This window comes from Nannobrachium achirus, assembly GCF_963921795.1.
Source record: "Nannobrachium achirus genome assembly, chromosome: 5".
Taxonomy (NCBI): domain Eukaryota; kingdom Metazoa; phylum Chordata; class Actinopteri; order Myctophiformes; family Myctophidae; genus Nannobrachium; species Nannobrachium achirus.
This window is the reverse complement of record NC_137814.1, coordinates 9,465,621-9,481,078: the sequence shown is the minus strand read 5'-3', so window position 1 is coordinate 9,481,078 and position 15,458 is coordinate 9,465,621. Positions and strand designations below refer to the sequence as shown.

The 15,458-nt window shown below is 44.4% G+C and overlaps 1 protein-coding gene across 2 annotated transcripts in view; it reads left to right on the top strand.

Moving 5' to 3' along the window:
- LOC308285362 (guanine nucleotide-binding protein G(olf) subunit alpha) overlaps positions 1–15,458 on the top strand; it is a gene marked incomplete at its 5' end in the record, with an annotated part of 107,121 nt that overhangs the window by 49,908 nt on the left and 41,755 nt on the right. The window lies entirely within an intron of this gene.

Here is a 15,458-nt window from a genome sequence, read left to right as displayed (position 1 = left end):
CAATGAATCTCTGTATTAACAATTCAACAGGATATTTTATAAGGCTCCCTCATTGTATCACGATAAATATGATATCTCTGAAAAGGCATATCGTGGAGACACTGTATTGTCTCGATATTTATCACCATATTGCCCACCCCTAGTCGCAGACACATTCTTATGGGTCCCTTAACTCACTTAGCGCCGAGCGACTTTCGGGGCGACTAACTAATGATGGCGTTTAGTGCCGAGCGACTCGGAGCGACTTTTATATAAAAGCATTGTTTAAGCTTTTAATTTGGGTTGATAGACGGAGCGGAACGGTTAGCTTACCTTCGACTAGCATACAGATGAAAACCGTGAAAAAAAAGGATACGATTATGACGTCACCTTTAAGCCATAGCTTCCTGTTTACGTAGGCCTCTGTTAGCCGCTAGGCTCAATGCAAACCATCCGACCCTCACGTAGCTTCACTAGGTCGGATTTTGATTCGGAAACTTTCTGTGTGGCATCTATATACGTTCCGATGCCCATACCAATGGTGGTTTGAGACGATCAAGCACGAATTGAGCAGTATTGAGCTCAAATGGCGGCCCGCGGCCTGTCCATTGAATGTCAATGGAGAGCATGTCATTGTACCATCCTGTTATGTCCTGAACCTCGTTTTTTATTCTGACTTAACATGGGACCATGGAAAGTCTATGGGCTATGGCTCACTCTAGTGGTCATCTTGTGGCATTCGCAGGCACGTGTACCTGGTTATGTAATGTGATTTTGGGGATTCAATATAGCTATTTCCTGGCGTTATAAGCGCAGATTCATATTGAAATCTGGCTCGCTCGGCGCTAAGTGAGTTGTCAGGAAGAAATCAAAGACGTTTCTAAGAAATTCCATGTATAAGAAAATAAGCGTTTAAGAAGTAGTGAAAATCTACAAGCTTCTTGCTGCGTTGTGAGCTTGTAGATCTGTTGTTTTCACTAGCTTGGGTCACGGGCAAATGTATACTGTGTCTTTTGGGTCTCGAGCTAAAACCTTTGGGAACTACTGGGTTAGAGTGACTGAGAGGGTTGGAGGTTCGAACACCACAAAAGGCATGATCATCATGTCCATTAAGATTCTATACTTTTTGAAAATCTTTGTCAATTTTCGCCTATATTGACGCCATGAACCAAAATAGTCACTGTGGAGCAGAGCATCGGCTAAATGCCTAAAAAACGTCATGTGAACTAGGGCATTCACGGATAGTGATTTTTAGTATTCGAATTATTCGACCTCAAAGTATTCGAATAGTCGAATATTCGACAGGACTGGCCCAACTGTCAAATATTAAGTAAGCAAGAGGCGAACATTGTGAAAATAGCTGATCTACAACGCCTCGCATTGCGAGGCGTTGTGAGCATGTAGATCGGCTATTTTCACAATATTTATCTGCGGAACAGAGTCACATTAAATGTAATACCTACAATTCCAAGTGCTTCTCAGGGTGGGGTCCCCAGTTCAAATATGTTTATTTTGGGGGTCACAGCCTAAAAAGGTTTGAGAACCCCTGGTATAAAGCATTAACAAATTCATCCACCAGGAGCACTGACAACTCATTCTTATGGCTTCCTATCTAGCCAAGCTTTATAAACTATATATTTTTTAAAGAGGAAACAAACAAACAAAACAAAAAAAGCAAATATTCGACTTCGGTGAACAACGTCGAATAGTGACTTTGATATTCGAATATTCAAATATTTGGTGAATGCCCTAATGTGAACGTAAAAGGATATAGGTTAGCTCGGGACCTCTCTGGACTGTGTGAGAACAGACATTATTTTAGTACTCTTTAGTAGAGTTCATAATCGAAAAATCACCTTTTTGGTGTCCCCTCGTGAGCAAAGAATTTTCTGTGAGGTCGATGTAAAATAACCTGCTTTGCCTACGTACATGAAATTCAAACGAGCCGGCCATCTAGTGTTTTCCGTGTACCCGTTTCAGATGCTCCATGTGTGTGTGTATGCGTGTGTGTGTGTGTGTGTGTGTGTGCAGGGGCGTCACAAGGGGGGGAAAAGATGGGACTGAGTTAAGCCTCTATCAGAGTCCAGGGTGAAGAGCTATTCTCCGCAAATTTTAGGTGATAAGCTATCCACCTAAAGTGAGAAAACAAGTGGAGGCCATCATAGTCAGTCACAGTGAAGGTCTAGATCGACCAATAAGTGAATGGGGTGATGGGCCGATCTGTCTGAAAGTAAAAACAGAGAGATATGTCAGGGTTCGCGGTGGATAGCTCTTCAGCGCGAGTAATGACGTAATGTTGTAGTTTTATGACTTAAAAAAAGACTACACCGCGGTGGATAGCTTATCGCGGTGCCTACTATGATAGGGGCTTTACTATATACATATCATTTTGAGGGACCTTCACATGAAAAAGTTTGAGCACCATCTACGTGCTCGTATATCTGCTATTTTTCAATAGTTAGCACAAAATAATGCGTGATAATGCGTTCCCAGTCAAAATGGGTTAAACCCCCTCCCCCTATGAAGAACATTAATGGGGGCCCCGCAGTGAAACCTTGTACCCAGGGCCCAGAATTTGGTGCGACACCCCTGTGTGTGTGTGTGTGTGTGTGTGTGTGTGTGTGTGTGTGTGTGTGTGTGTGTGTGTGTGTGTGTGTGTGTGTGTGTGTGTGTGTGTGTGTGTGTGTGTGTGTGTGTGTGTGTGTGTGTGTGTGTGCGCGCGCGCGTGTGTGCGTGGGTGTGTGTGCACACCGTTTTGAAGTGGTGTTGTTGAGCCTTAATACACTTTTTTGTTTGGTTCAAGATTAACAAAAACCTTTGTGTCACTTGCGGAAATCAGATGACCTGCCGTCAGCTGACTGAGGAATATTCAAAGGAGCCACTATGTGTGTGTGTGTGTGTGTGTGTGTGTGTGTGTGTGTGTGTGTGTGTGTGTGTGTGTGTGTGTGTGTGTGTGTGTGTGTGTGTGTGTGTGTGTGTGTGTGTGTGTGTGTGTGCGCGCGCGCGCCTTTGTGCATGTATTTGCCTTCAAAGGAGGTACTATAAGTGTGTGTGTGTGTGTGTGTGTGCGCGCACGCGCCCGTGAGCGTGCGTGTATATGTAATAATGTGCTTGTGTGGAACTGTATGACTTTGAAAGTGTCCATGCGTTCATATTTGTCTCCATGCTTGTGTGTGCGCGTGTGTTTGTGAGTGTGTGCGTGTTTGTGTGTTGTGTTGTGTTATTGTGCTGTAGAATGTGATCCACTGGGAGACCAACAGTGGTGGAAAACTCACATGTTGTACTTAAAGGACAACTTTGTTCATATTTTAGATTGTAATTAGAGAAAAGAAAAAGTGAGTGTTAAAATGTTTTCATTTGCTTCGTTCTATTGTTTTATCGCGTTTAGCGTGCTAAAATGTGGGGCATGCGTACCCATGGGGGCATGCGTACAAGTGGCTAAATATGTCTTTTTAGACACGATAAGCCAGCAGTTTCTTTATTGCTATTTACAGTAACACTGCTAGCCCCCATAAGTCACATCCAACCATGAAAGGTTGCGTTGTATCTTGGGAATGGGCTTATTCTGTGTAAAATGACATATTCAGCCACTTGTACGCATGCCCCCAACCACTGATATAAGAATCTCTAAAACAATAGAAAGAAGTAAATGAAATCAATTTAACACTCATCTTTTATATTCTTTAATTACAATCTACAATATGAGCCCTTGTTGTAAGTAAAAGTTTCAATATTGCAACGTAGAAGTACTCCGTTACAAGTAAAAGTCAGGAATTAAAAATGTACTTGAGTAAAAGTACAAAAGTATTGGCATCAAGATGTAGTTGAAGTACCAAAAGTAAAAGTAGTATGAAGAATGTCCCGTCTAAATTGTGTGAAAGTAGCAACCCTCAACCATCTCAGCTTGTAGATCGGCTGTTTTCAAATAGCAGAGTTTAAATAGGGTTCAAGTGGAAAATGTATGTTTTGTAATAATAATCCAAATCTACAAAGTAACTAGTAACTAAAGTTTTCAAATAAATGTAGTGGAGTGAAAGTACGATATTTGGATCCGAGATGTAGTGGAGTAGTGTGAAGTAAAGTATTGGAAAGTATTGGAAATTGGAATTAGAAATTGGAAAGTAGAAATACCTCAGAATTGTACTTAACACATACAGTGCCTATCCCGAACATGTTCGGCTTTATTTCCATCCAATACAATTCTTTTTATTTTATTTTACTTACCCTGAGCTGCTTGTAGAGCCGTGGGTGGTCCTGGCTCGTCCTACGCTAGCCAGCGAGCCATTTTACATGGTCCGACGATATATTCCATTAAAAATGGTTTAAAATACATTTTTGAGACCCCCAATGTTCACCGAATGTTCAGCGCCGCTTCCGGAACGTAGTCCAGTGTGCCTATCCCGAACAAGTTGGGCTTTTTTAATGAAATGAATAAAATGATCCGAGGCCTTCTGAAGCCTGGGCCTAAATTTTCAATCCAGTGGCCGAGGGCCGGGCCGGGGGGCGTAACGTCGCGAATCGCCGCCGAATCCAATGAAAAACCACATCTTTGAAGGGCCATATCTCTGGATTGTGTTTTTAGGGAGGCGGCGCGAGGTTTATTTACGGCGAAATCGCCGAAAAATGATCTTTAAAATGAGAAAATGCTAATAGCTATTGTGTAGCCATTTTCATCCGGGACCTTTCCATGACGTGCACGAACGTGAGCACGCGCGTCACTGCAACGTGAGTCCCCGGATGCTAATACGCTCGCCTATGGGACAAACCCTGGCATTCTTTGGTGCCCTCTAGGGGCTGGCACTGGAAGCGTTAAGTACATTACTTAAAGGAGTTGTTCACCCACAAAATGACCTTTTTTCTATGGATTACTCACGCCATGGAGACTTGAGTTCAATCATATTTTTTTGTATTTGTCGTATTCCTAAGATAAAAAAGTAAATTTACTCCCTTTGATTCTGGATGGGGACCCAAATGCATGGCCCTGGATGGGGACCCAAATGCAAGGCACTGGATGGGGAAAATAATGGGGGTAAATGTACTATAATCAAAATATTGTTTTAGGAATGCGACAAATACAAAACAACTTGACTAATCAATAGAAAAAAAGTCATTTTGGGGGTGAACTACTCCTTTAAGTAAAGGTACTTAGTTACTTTACACCACTGGGAGACCAATGAGACGTCATCTGCACAAACAACTGTTCTTTAGGTTATTTGAACTACACACACACACACACACACACACACACACACACACACACACACACACACACACACACACACACTCGCACTCTTTTCATCCATCTCTCTCTCTCTCTGCAATTTCTTTTAACTCAAATCTTGAGATCTGGGGGGTCCCTGGCACAAAAAAACATTTTCAGATGGGGGTCCATGGCCATAATATATAAAACAAACTATGGGGGTCCTTGGCGCAAAAACGCTTGAGAACTACTGCACTAGAGCTCAGAGCGGTTCAGAAGTCTTTCGATATGAAAGATCTGTGCATTTATACGCTGATAGAAACATAGTTTGGGGTGCTCTGCAGAGTTCTTGGAGGTCTGAGATGGATGCTCTAGAACAGTGGGTCAGGACACGTGTTTGGATCGCTATGGCTGGCGAGGAAACATCCCCCTGTATCCTACATCAACAAATAACAATAATTCAAAAGATTTTCAAAGTTTAAACAAAACAAGCTGCAACTTTTCATCAATTAAAAGTATCTCATAAATAAAATCCAAAAATTGAATAATTTCCATGACGGCGCGTTGTGAGCTTGTAGACCTGCTATTCCACTAGTTTGTCCCCGGTTCAAATATGATTATTTTGGGGGTCGCGGGCTGAAAAGGTTGAGAACCACTGCTCTAGAAAGCACCGGTTCCAGTCAGATCTGTTTAACGATCCGGTGGGTTGCATTTGTGAATGGCTAGGAGCCTAAAGCTGCCCAGCATACCACGCTACTTGTCACAAGATTAGCTAACATTGCCAAAGTGTTTGTATTTTGTATCCAGAGACCAGAGGGCCTTGTGAGGCGGTGACAACCTGAACCCAGTTGAGTCAATGAGTTGAGTTGAGTCAAAGGCTGAAAACTCTCAACATGGCTGTGTGTGTGTGTGTGTGTGTGTGTGTGTGTGTGTGTGTGTGTGTGTGTGTGTGTGTGTGTGTGTGTGTGTGTGTGTGTGTGTGTGTGTGTGTGTGTGTGTGTGTGTGTGTGTGTGTGTGTGTGTGTGTGTGTGTGTACGCGCGCATGTGTGTGGTACATAGACGTTAGGGAATATCGGTATCGGCAGATACTGATTCCAGTTGATCGGTGATCAGTATCGGACCCAAAAATCCCAATCGGAGCATCTCTAATAGACATACGCCGAACTAGCCTGAGCTTGTAGATCGACGCTATTTTCCGACATTGAGCATTTCGTAAAACTCACTAAGGCTGCTTTGCTGTGTCTGGCCAAATGAACAGAACTACCGTGATCCTTTAGGGCAGATAATTTCATAACCGTTATAATGTTTGCAGGTTGTTGTGTTTTTGTTTTTTTCGTCCTTTTTCCCCCCTGTTTCAAACATAATTGGTTCGACAAGCCTGAAAATGAAAACGCTAGTTGGATTATTCTCACATTGAGCGCTAGTCACGAGCCCCGGCGTACCACTGATCTGTAATCACACAACGGTGATGAACAAAAACCCGGGGCGGAAAATAAGATTTCATGTTTACCCGCTTTAAGGAGAAGCTGAGATTGCAGCTATAAATAGAGTTCTTTTTTTACATTTTTTGGGGGGGAAAATTGTGGTGCGACCATTTTAAAGGACCAGAGAGGAGGGAGAGGGAGAGGGAGAGAGAGAGAGAGAGAGAGAGAGAGAGAGAGAGAGAGAGAGAGAGAGAGAGAGAGAGAGAGAGAGAGAGAGAGAGAGAGAGAGAGAGAGAGAGAGAGAGAGAGAGAGAGAGAGAGAGAGAGAGAGGAATAAGGCTGCTGGTGAATGGCGGATATCTGTGAGCCTGTAACTCTGTGCCCACACACACACACACACACACACACATGCACACACGCACGCACACACACACACACACACACACACACACACACACACACACACACACACACACACACACACACACACACACACACACACACACACACACACACTTCCAGCTAGCCAGCAACGTAAAGGCACAGACCACTGGAGGACAGGAGTGGCACTGCAGGTTCCCTGCTCAGAGATTGTGGCATGGTGGTTCATAACACAAACACACACACACACACACACACATACACACACACACACACACACACACACACGCACTTGCGCTCTCTCTCGCGCGCGCGCGCGCACACACACACACACACACACACACACACACACACACACACACACACACACACACACACACACACACACACACACACACACACACACACACACACACACACACACACACACAGCTCTCTCCCCTTCCCTTCCCTCCCTGCACACTCTCTCTCTCTCTCTCTCTCTCTCTCTTTCTATTACTCTCTCTCTCTCTCTCTCCCAAGTAAAGCCCCCCTCCTTTCTGCTCTCCCTCGCTCCCTTTTCTTTCCTCCCCTCTTCTCTCTCTCTCTCTCTCTCTCCCCCCCCCCCCCCCCCCCCCTCCCCCTTAGAGCTTATGTAAACTAGCTGTGGAGCCAGGGCAAGCTGAGGCTATTTTTAGCGCTGAGCACTGCAGAGCAGAAACTGGCTGTGGGTCACGTGTGCACAGCTGAATCAAAGGGAGTATCCCGGCACTGCGCTGTAAACAAAGGAAGGTCAGTGGCAGAAGGTGAGACACAAAACGCCTCTTTGTGGGATTTTTTTTTTCCCCTCTCACTCTTCTTCTTCTTCTTCTTCTTTTTTTCCCTTTTTTTTTGTCCCCGTGGCCGCGCGCACGCGTATCTGCATGCGCGCGCGTTCCAGCCCCGTCCACGCGTGTCTCTCTCTCTCTCTCTCTCTCTCTCTCTCTCTCTCTCTCTCTGTCTCTCTGTCTCTCTGTCTCTCTGTCTCTCTGTCTCTCTCCGGCGAACGATTCGCTGACATAGAAACGCATCGACGTGAGCACATGCACCGACTGCATGCGATACACCCATTTCCTCTACTCAGCCAGATACATAGCGCGCGCACACACACACACGCACGCGCGCACACACACACACACACACACTCGCGCGCACACACACAGCACAGCAGCCGTTTCTTTTTCCCACCACCAACTCTGCTGTGGGGAGAGGGGGGGGGGGGGAAGACTTGATCAAATAGGGTTTTCTTCTTTTATTTCCTCTATTTCCTCTCTTCTTCTCTCTTTCAACCCCCCCCCTGTTTGAGACACGAGGAGACATTTTGCTGTCTAATCATGAGAAGGAGGACTCCCAGGCACAGCCACACAGACAGCCACAGCCAGCCAGCCCTCCACTTCCTCCCTGTTGCTGCCTAGCCTGGGCCTATCAGCACGCAGCCAAGAACACACCAAGGCATGCTAAATCCATCAAACAGCACATGACCTGTTTCTGTTAGCCCCCCCCCCCCCCCCGCCCCACCCTCAACCCCCAGATACATAAACAGTACGGCAACGGATCCCACATTTGATGAAATGGTGCACTGTCAAGATATGATTCAGTACAGAAGTACATAACTGTCCACAGCACGGCCCGGCCTCCGCTGTTTAGCCAGGAGGAGGAGGAGGAGGAGGAGGAGGAGGACTAGGAAGAGTGAAAGCCTCTGGTTATGCTATAGTCATCCTCCTGTCTGTCATCCACCGGATCGTTTCACGTCTATTAGCACAAAATATTAAATGCTTTCTCCGCGTCCACTTTAGAGAGCCTCCGCTCTCTAAATCAGGGGTTTTCAAAGTGGGTGCCACAGGGAGGGCACCCTGGGGTGCCGCGACGGCAGTCCAGGGGTGCCGCGAGGTAATTTGATAATATTTGGAATTTATTTGGACACTTGAAAGAAATATTTAGTATCATTTTAAACTTGAAGTACAAAGTTATTTTCAGTCGGTTCTAACCAAAAATGGCTATTATCTCAATGTTTTCCTCGCAACATAATCACTAAAATATCGTCACTGTCGGGCAGAAACCTCGTATCTCAAAAAAAGGGAAGCCCCATCATACAAGTGTGCTTGTAGATCTGCTGTTTTCACTAGTTTAGTACATTTTATAGATTATAAATACAAAACGAACGGTTTTGGACATAAAAGGTTTCCACCCGACAACGACGATATGCTATAAATATAAGGTACTGGGAGTGAAAATTATAATGTAGGGCCCAGGGGTGCCTCGGATTAAAAAAATATTTATGGGGTGCCCTGAGACAAAAAAGTTTGGGAATCCCTGCTCTAAATCACACAAGATTATTTTTGGAGCGGTGAAAGCGCTCCCAATAGACAGGTATGTCTGTGGCTGGCTGGCTATGTGGCTGGCTATGTGGCTGGCTGGCTATGTCCGTAGCCTGGCAATACCTTGAGTGGCCACACACAACACACATGTTAAAGGAGGGGCGCTGTTGTGCAGGCACACACACACACACACACACACACACAAACAGATCTAAAACACAGAATCAAAAACAGATCTAGAACACATAGCGCTTCACACACACAGGGTATAGCTGCTCAGATTCACCGCTCCACTTCGAACCGAGGTTTGATTTTTTTTTTAAAGAGAGCTCGTCTCGGTTTAGTTAAGCCCTTTGCACACAGGCGCGTTAATCCGTGCGGATAAAACGGACAATTTCACTTTTTAAAAAGAAAACAATGATTCTCTACGACCTCATGCACACCGGATCCGAATTGGCCGTGCGACGAGTGGCTGCGGCCGTGCGTCTTTTTCTCGATCGAACCCAGTTCGATTTGTGCGTCTTGTCGCATGCGGTAAAAAACTCATCACTCCTTTTATGACTCCTTTTTGGATCCGCAGCGCCGATTCCGCACAGCCTTGCACACCAAATCCAATGCATTTTATTCATGCCGCAAACGAAAAAAACGCAACTGTCCTGTGTGCAAAGGGCTTTAAGCTTGGGTTTTTTAAGCCTCTTCCTGTGGGCCCAAACAGCCTGCCTGCCCCAGCCACACCCTGGGCCAAAGGCCACGCTGGTCCACCTCCACTGGTCAAACAAGCCTCAACTCTCACCTCACGTGGAATGTGGTTGGAGGAGGGGGAGGGGGGGGGGGCACGGGGGGGGGGGTGTCTATTTTTAGAAAACCTTTTATTTTGCCCTCACTGGCACTTTGTTTACTGAGACAGTCTGAACTGTTGGTTGTATCATCACGGTCACGATGAAACGGTGCTTAGCTCTAGCTTACAGTGTTTCTCAAACTTTCAAAATTTCATGGTCTCCCCCATAACTCTGACAGAGTACAAATGGAACCAAATGAACCCTAACGGGTTCATTTGGTTCCATTTGTACACTGACAGAGTTACAGACTTGTATGGGGGTCAATTTAGACCCCCATAAAGGAACCCACAGAGTCCCTGGAATCCACTTTTGAGAACCACTGCTCTGGCAGGCTAGCCGGCTCAGCCTTCTTTTTGACTTGGAGTCCTGTGCTTCGAGTCGCCCATGCGGCCTGCATTCTGGGACATTGTCTGAGTGGCTGTTGCAGTTATGTAACCTGGGAGTTTTAAAGGCACATGGATGGATGGACGGACCACCCCCAAATAGGTCCAGGAACTCCGATGTTAGAAAACCCAGGGGCCCGGCGGGCCAAATTGTCATAAGTGAATTATGCGATGCGAGAGTGCGGACTGGCCAACACCAACTCGGGACTTCTGAATGGCTGCCCGCCCTCCCACACCCTCCTGTCCAGTGAATTGTATCAATTATATCACTTTAAAGGACAACTTTGTGCTTTTTTACAACAAGGGTTCATATTTTAGATTGTAATTAGAGAAAAGAAAAGATGAATGTTAAAATGTTTTCATTTAATGCTTTCTATTGTTTTAGCGATTTTAGTATTTTGATGTCAGTGCAGCGACCGAGTATTTCCCGGTGAATCTGTGCGCAAAGGTGGGGGCCGATGGGCAAGGAGGGTTGCGAGCTTATGAGAAACAACTAAAATAAGACCTTAAAACCTGGCGAAAACAGTTGCGTGCATTAGCGGAAGATGACGATAAAGGAAACCATTAAATGGAGAACATTAAATTAACTTCTGAAAAGCCTTAAAACATGGCAAAAAGGAAATCATTAAATGGAAAACATTAAATTAACTTCTGAAAAGGCTTCTAAGCCTACACTATAGCCTACTAAAAACTAGTGAACCGCGATCTTGCCACACGTGAATAATTGTGGTTGTAAACAATAACACAGACAATATAAATCCTTAGTCTAGTTGTGGGAAGAAAAGGATATCATCATCATGGCCCCAAATAACTTTTAAATATCTTGCAATTGGCGACGAGTCTCTTACTAAATCGTCAAGATTACATTACATAACATAATACATAAAAGCTAAGCTATATAACCTCTCCATCATCAGCAATAGTCAGTGGTGCGTGTCCCCCACACTCCCAAGCCCCCACCGTTGCGCACAGATTCACCGGGAAATACTCGGTCGCGTCAGTGCATGGGGGCATGCGTACAAGTGGCCAAAGTAAGCCATTTACCATTCGAGGGTTGTGGGTTGTTGGCTGATTTACCACTGTTTCAGAGTTGTGGCACGAGCCAAATTGCTTTTCTACCACTTCTACCATATAAATTAAAGAAAACACAGTTGTAACTTGCAAGGTTATTTAGTTACAATCATTAATTGTTTCAGTGGGCGGGTCCATGAGCCAACTCAAGGTTGTTGACTGATTTACCACCGTTTTAAGCCAATCAGAATCCAGTATCTGAACATGTGACCACAAAAAGTGGTAGAATGTGTATTTTTAGACACAATAAGCCGGCAATATCTTTGTTACTATTTACACCAGCCCCCATAAGTCCCATCTGCCCATGAAAGATTGCGGTGCATCTTGGGGATGGGCTAATTTGTCTAAAAAGGCATATTTAGCCATGCGTGGATGCAACCTGGGGGCATGCATGCAAATCAAAATAGTTAAAATCACTAAAACGATAGAAGTAAATGAAAACAATTTAACACTCATCTTTTCTTTTCTCTAATGGTTATCTAAAATATGAACCCTTGTTGTAAAAAAACAAAGTTGTCCTTTAAGAAGTGGAGTTAATTCAATGTTTGAGCCTGGTAAAAATAGTCATATACAGGGCCATTATTATATTAATTATCTGTATGATTGAAACACCTTGAACTTATTGAACGGTCTCGTCTGCACTCACGTCTCGTCTGCCTCTCATAACAGTCACAGCAAGCGGTTCAGATGGAGTTATTTATTTGAGACGAGCGGACCTGTTGTTAGTGAGAGGTAAATAAAAGACTATTATTGGAGAAAATAAGCCGCCATCAGAACTCTGTGAAATGAATGCCAGCATGCACGGCTGGCTGTGTTGAAGTGACAAATTAGACGGTCTGGTCCATAGCTAATATAACGCTATGGACTAGGAATGGGACGATACGCGATATTATCCTACGATTTGTGAGCTTGTAGATCTGCTATTTTTTGGCAAATGTTCCGCCCCAGGATAATGGTTTTTGATTATCACAATAATATGGTAAATCGCGATTTCTTTTTTCACAATAATCGTGATATGAAGTTTTCATATCGTCCCATTCCCTACTATGGACCAGAGCTAAAACGAACATAACGTCTTGTATTGGGAATATAAGCTATAGGTTTATAGAGATGCCAAAAGTTAAATGATTAATTTAATTACAATGTGTCCTATATTCAAACAACTGCTCACTAAACGTAGGCGATGTCTGAGCTTGTTGCGTTGACAAAGTGTCCCGTTTGACATTTTCTTTAACTCATTTAGTGCCCATGAAATTAACGGATTATAAAGTCCACGATGCCAGTCTCAGGTTGGCATCACCCCCGTTATCTTATTTTGAAGGCCAGAAGTCCACAGCGCAAACACTTCCGGTCTGACGTCATCGCGTCCTGCGCCGGAACCGATCGTTGTCCACGTGGAGTTGTGTAATGGCGGACCGGGAGCTTTTATACATGTGTAACATAAGCGAGCATCTGCCTCCATCCTAGCTTCTAAAGTGTAGTTTTGAGATAATGGACATTAAAGATGAGATCCCCCGTCCACCTCAATGTTATGGATGGGACTATTTTGTGCTCGTGGAGCCGTGATGATGCGAAATCAGCGACGGATTTCGTCTCCGGACCTCCGGCCATTGTTCTCGGTAATGTATCCGCCGTTACAGTAATATATTACTTTTCACGAGTATACTCGGGATTGGCACCATGTGATACTCGAGTATTTTTCACGAGTCTTCTCGGGATTGGCACTATATGAGTTAATAACACAATCTAAATCATATCCATAACTTTACTCTTTATGTCACACAGCGATATTTTCCAAGTAAAGGAGACAGGCATGGCATGGTAAGGTTTATCTCACAGCCACAGCTTGTAGATCGGCTCTTTTGGAGCCGTTGTAACCCAGATTGTCTTTCCTCTGCCACTTTCTGCTGTGTAAATTAACCCCTTCAAATAGCGCAGCGCAGTGGCGTCAGTTCAGAAAAAGCTAAGGTATGGCAACATGACTGGTGTCTTGCACGGCATGATACATTTATTTTAAGAAGTACATTTTATTTTTTCCCCTAGTTTCTACGGTTTCTTGGGCCGGATATGGCAGACTGGAATGGTTGTTCAAGTGCAGCTAAACTTGGCATGTTAGTAAACGTGCCACAATTGACAATAATGCATTGCACCTGTGCAGCTGACCTGCGAAACCTGGGAATATACCATTTTGTCAAGATGGGGAGAATACAAGTGTGGAGAATATAATTATAATACCTTGTTAAAGTGACCATTTTGTTACATTTTGCATTTGTGGTTATTTTAATGTAATTTAACAACATAATAACCAGCACAGATAGACAAAGAGACATTCACGGATTTATATTTAAAAGTAACTTTTATTTTCCCCCCTGGACCCAGGGTATGGCAGCTGCATACCCCTGCCATACCTTGGCACAGCGTGTTATGTTCTACCTGAAAAGTATGATAACGCCCCCTGTGGTAACTTTTTAACCATTCTGTTTACATAATATTTAGTTTCCGTGTGTTTCATGCTGCCAGTAGCTAGCTGCGCACCGTTTATGCTGTGACAGTGATATGCACATGTTCATTGCAAAAAATCAACTACGTCCCGACTGCGTCCCAGGGGAGATTAATTTGCGTCCCAAATACATATTTTTAGGTCCCCAGGATGTCGGGAGTCCCTTAGTCTCGAGCCCTGCTACCGCCAGTCCACACAGCGTGCCTGTAGACCAGTGTTTTTTAACCAGTGGTCCTTGTGGGGGTTCCAGGTGGTCCCCAGCTAAATGACAGAGAGTTGGTAACCAAATGGACCCTTATAGAATGAAACCAAATAGACCCGTACGGGTAGCCTGGTTCAGACCCTGAATAGCTAGCTGCACCCCTTTACATTTTTGTTTTGGCGATTCAGGGAGTCTGGTGTTGCTCTCACTGAAGAGGTTTTCCTCGTTTGGAAATCCGTACGGCGAATCAGCGTCTTGTGAACAGCGTGGGTGGGGTTTTCCAAGAACTCATGTGTGATTCCATGTAACCCAGCACCGCCGCGGGACCGGACCTCACATTCCCAAACATAAACATTGCGTCGCCCGTCGCGGTAATATGCGATCGTATCGATCTCGCTATGAAACATCAGTAGCAGACATGTTATGTTGTGTTTGATTACTAGTTCGTAGCGCTCCTATTCTGCCTGTTTCTTTGGTTAGCAAGTAGCACTAGCAAGCAACAGGCTAGCCACTAGCCAGCCACATAACAACACTACGTCATCTGCTTTTCTACTGTTGTGTTGGTCTGACGGTGAACCAATGGCAGAAGACTGCCTCTTTGGCAACGCCCATCCCAAAAACTGCTGCAGAGGGAAGCGATTTCAGACTGAATAATGGAGTGAAACGAAATGCAATTCAGGCTGAGTGTCAGGCTACCATACGGGTCCATTTGGTTTCATTTGACGCTCTCAGGAGTAAAATTATTGTTAAACATTACTTAATTTACAAGAAGTCTACACAATATTAGTGAATGTAGAAGAATTGTTATTTCGATCAACGTTTATTGGCACCACATCAATACAGCATCTTATGCAACGGTTACAAAACATTTGACGTTTTGGGTCTGAGAGGCTAAATCTCATCAAATGGTGGTCCATGGCTCAAACGCAGAATAAATAATGGACCTTGATCTGAAAAGGGTTGAAAGGCACTGCTGTAGACTCTTTTGGGTGGGTTGAACTTTAGCCAAAAATAGCAGATCTACAAGGCCCAAGCTTGTAGATCGAGCTTTGGTGCTTTGGTGTAGAGGGGAAAAGGAGCAGACTAAGTAGAGTGAAAGGTCAAGTTTATTAAGTATTGACGGTTCAAGTGGTTAAAGCTAT